This window comes from Stomoxys calcitrans, chromosome 5 (genome assembly GCF_963082655.1).
Source record: "Stomoxys calcitrans chromosome 5, idStoCalc2.1, whole genome shotgun sequence".
Taxonomy (NCBI): Eukaryota; Metazoa; Arthropoda; class Insecta; order Diptera; family Muscidae; genus Stomoxys; species Stomoxys calcitrans.
In genome coordinates this window covers 52,781,571-52,786,290 of record NC_081556.1, presented here as the reverse complement: position 1 = coordinate 52,786,290, position 4,720 = coordinate 52,781,571, and positions in this window count along the sequence as shown.

Genomic DNA, 4,720 nt, shown 5'->3' with positions numbered 1-4,720 from the left:
TGTGCTTTGTTTTATTTGGTCTCAAAACATCGACACAAATTGTCAAATGAATTAAAACCTAGCGACAGTCGTGGAGTGATAATGAATTTGAAATATTGCTCCTAAAGATTACCTCTTTTGTCGGTCAATATCCTTTTGAGTTTTAAAACAAGTAAAAAGGCGTTACCCGGCCGATACGGGATAACTATGGGCACCACACAGGCTGGAACTTTGAACTCCGACTTGTGTGGTGTCCATCGTTATCACGGGCAGCTTAGCTGGAAGCTACCGGGCGCGTCCACTGGTTGCGTATGGTGGAAAGCTCCGTTTTTATGCGGAGTAGCTGCAAATGCGGCCGCGGGCAGTCAGCGATTTTCGAGAGGAGAGTCTCAGTGAGGAGTCAGGTGGCACTGGCTCTTAATAAAATACTGAGTGCCAATGATACTCGAGATGACAAGGCGAGTTATTGGCGCCTTTAAATAACCAATGGCCAACATCAGCGTCTGTTCCCAGGTTAGAACTGGAGGCGAGCATCGGATCTTGGAGCAAGTAGCTCGCCACAACGAGGGATACATGTGCAATCCCAAAGAAAACCCATGCGGTTGAGGCGCTTGGCCTATAACCCGCCCCCGAAAACTACGTCGAACTTTGGATACCCACCACCTCGGATATATATGTAAACCACCTTTCGTCAAAATCCGGTGCAAAACTCATACCTTATGCCCCACAGCAGCTATATTAATATATGTTCCGATTTGGACCAAATACTAATAAGTAAAAGTCATTGTTCAATTGTATATAACAAAATATTGGTCTTTTTAGTAGCTATATCTTAAAATAAACCGATCTGAACTATATACGACACGGATGTCGAAAAGCCTAACACAAGTCAGTGTGTCAAATTTCAGTGCAATCGGATTAAAAAGCGCCTTTTATGGGGCCAAGACTTTAAATCGAGAGATCGGTCCATATGGCAGCTATATGCAAATATTGATCGATCTAGACCAAATTGCAGAAATATGTGGAGGGGCTTAACTTAGCTCTTTGTCCCAAATTTCGGCATCATCGGACAATAAATGCGCCTTTTATGGCCCCAAAACCTAAAACCGAGAGATCGGTCTATATGGCAGCTATATCCAAATCTGGACCGATCTGGGCCAAATTGACGAAGGACGTTGAAGTGCCTAACACAACTCACAGTCCCAAATTTCAGCAAAATCGGATAATAAATGTGGCTGTTATGGGCCTAAGACCCTAAATCGGAGGATCGGTCTATATGGCAGCTATATCCAAATGTGGACCGATCTGAGCCAAATTGGCGGAGGATGTCGAAGGGCCTAAAACAACTCACTGTCCCAAATTTCAGCGAAATCGGATAATAAATGTGGCTTTTATTGGCATAAGACCCTAAATCGGAGGATCGGTCTATATGGCAGTTATATCCAAATGTGAACCGATCTGAGCCAAATTGGCGGAGGATGTCGAAGGGCCTAAGACAACTCACTGTCCCAAATTTCAGCAAAGTCGGATAATAAATGTGGCTTTTATTGGCCTAAGACCCTAAATCGGCGGATCGGTCTATATGGGGGCTATATCAAGATATAGTCCGATATAGCCCATCTTCGAACTTAACCTGCTTATGGACAAAAAAAGAATCTGTGCAAAGTTTCAGCTCAATATCTCTATTTTTGAAGACTGTAGCGTGATTTCAACAGACAGACGGACAGAGGGACGGACATGTCTAGATCGTCTTAGATTTTTACGCTGATCAAGAATATATATACTTTATAGGGTCGGAAATGGATATTTCGATGTGTTGCAAACGGAATGACAAAATGAATATACCCCCATCCGTCGGTGGTGGGTATAAAAACGGACCCCCCAACGTTGACGACCCACGCAAACGAAAAAAGGACCATGATTTGCGCATCTGCACCTGAAATGTCCGCACTCTTTATAGAGAAGGTGCAGTATACGCACTGGCGGATGTATTAAAGAAGTACAAGGCAGATATTACCGCCTTGCGAGAAGTGCGATGGACTGGGAATGGCGTCACTACCACACCAAACGGTGACGAACTGCCATAACACGAGGCATGAATTTGGCTGTGGATTTGTGGTTAGTCGGAGACTGAAACACCTTGTCTCCAACTTTATTCCGGTGGATGAGAGGCTAGTCACAATCCGCATAAAAGCCAGATTCTTCAACATCAGCCTTATATGTGCCCATGCTCCGACGGAAGACAAAAACGAGCAGACCAAGGATATTTTCTACGAGCGCCTAGAGAGAGAATATGACCGTTCCCCCGCCCATAATATTAAAATCGTTCTGGGAGATTTTAATGCGAAGATTGGGAAGGAAGACATTTTTGGTCCAACAGTCGGAAAGTTTAGCCGCCACGAGATAACGTCCAATAAAGGGTTGAAGCTGATAGATTTCGCCGCGACAAAAAACATGGTAGTTAGTAGCACCAGATTTCAACATAAAAATATTCACAAAGCCACATGGCTGTCACCCGATCAAAACACGAGGAATCAAATTGATCACGTTGTGATAGAAGGAAGGCATTCATCTAGCGTGTTAGATATACAATCGATCCGTGGAGCGAATATAGATTCGGATCATTACCTTGTTGCAGCAAAGATTCGCACCCGTTTGAACATGGCAAGGAAAGTACGATCTGACACTGCACGGAAGCTGGACATTGAAAAGCTGCAAACACAACTGATGGCAGCGTCATACTCCACTCGAGTGACCCAACTGCTTCATAAAAGCACTCCTTGTTCCGATGATATAATAGCGCAGTGGCAAACTATTGCCCACTCCATGGAAAATGCCGCGAAATCCGTACATAGGTACCGGAAGCCTTCTCCAAGAAACCCATGGTACTACCAAGAGTGTCGAGATGCTACTGAAGCCAAGAATACGGCATATAGAGCAACCCTGCTATCAGTAGCAACGCGCCAGATGAAGGAGAGGTAACGGGAGAAAAGGAGAGAGGAGAAACGTCTATTCCGCAGAAAGAAAAAGGAAATGGAAAGACGTGAGTGTGAGGGAATTGAGATGCACAGGAGTCAGAATGAAGTCCGGAAATTCTACCAAAGAATTAAACATCAAGCCGACGGCTTTGGTGCAGGCATATCCTCCTGCAGAGACAAAGAAGGAAATCTGGTAACTGACACAGATAACATGCTAAGGATATGGAAAGAACATTTTACCCAACTGCTTGTGTCCGACGTTGACGGCGAAGAGGGTACCGCAGAACCAATCTCTGATGATGGTAAAGAATGTTTACCTCCTAGTCAGAATGGGGTCCAAGTAGCAGTGACCCGACTAAGGAACAACAAGGCAGCAGGAACCGACGGGTTACCCGCTGAACTATTTAAGACCGGAGGCGACACGCTGATAAGGCGTATGCATCAGCTTTTCTGCGCAATCTGGCTAGAAGATCGCATACCCGATGATTGGAACCTCAGCATACTATGTCCCGTACACAAGAAAGGAGACAAGGCGGAATGTGCCAACAACAGAGGAATAAGTCTCCTCCCCACCGCATACAAGATACTCTCGAGCGTACTTTGTGAAAAATTAAAACCTAAAGTCAATGAGATAATTGGGCTCTATCAATGCGGCTTTAGACCTGGTAAATCCACCCTGCACCAGATATTCACACTGCGCCAAATCCTGGAAAAGAGGAGGACACTTATTGACACACGTCCCTCAATAATAATAGGAAAGAATCTCTCCGAATCATTAAATACCAAACGAGGTTTCAGACAAGGAGACAGCTTATAGTGTGAACTCTTTTAGCCAACAGCTGCGTTGGCTAGGTCATGTTGTCAGAATGGATGAAGAAGCTCCAGCAAAGAAGTCTTTTGAAGGCAAACATGGTGCTACACGCAAACCAAAAGACCGATGGAAAGATCAGGAGGTGGGAGGCACCTCGAAACTTGGTGTCAGAGATTTTAGAATGAGCGCAGAAGATCGAGGCTCGGGGAACGCTATTCTACGTTCGGCTAGTGGATCAAATATTCTGTCAAAGCAAATTAAAGTAAAGTAAGCCTTTCTTCTGTTTAGTCGAGGGAGCACTTCATCAGAATTTGTTTCAAAGCTGAAACTAATAGTACGATGATCAGAGAAGCTGTGGTCATCCAAGACTTCCTAGTTGCATATTCTTGCGCTTATATCTTTCGACACAAAGGTAATATCTAGTACCTCCTGCCTGTTCCTGCAAATAAAGGTCGGTTTATCCCCTTTATTATAAATCGCCAGATTGCAACTTATATTCGATAGGCAGCTCACCTCTTTCGTTGGCATCGGAACTTACACATATATGGTTGTTGTTGTTGCAGCCACATTTTCATGTGGAGGTGGCGATCCTCGTCAAGCTCCTGTAGGTCAGCAAACTCGTTCCGGTCCAAAGGACCAATCGCCGCGGGAACATTTTTGCCATTGGTTATTTTAAGGCGTCAATAACTCGCCTTGTCATATCAAGCATCATGGTCACTCAGTATTTGTGCAAGAGCCGGTGCCGCCCGGCCTCTCACTGAGACTCCCTGCTCGATACCATTGATTGCCCGCGAATTACAGCTACTCCGTATGGAGCATTCGACAACGCCTTCGACACTCTGAATAAGGGTTATTGGCGCTTTTAAATAACAAATTGCCGCCACGTTTCCGATCCCATGGGAGCCGGTTGCACGTACGGGATTGTACCATTCCGCAGCGATCTGTACCATGG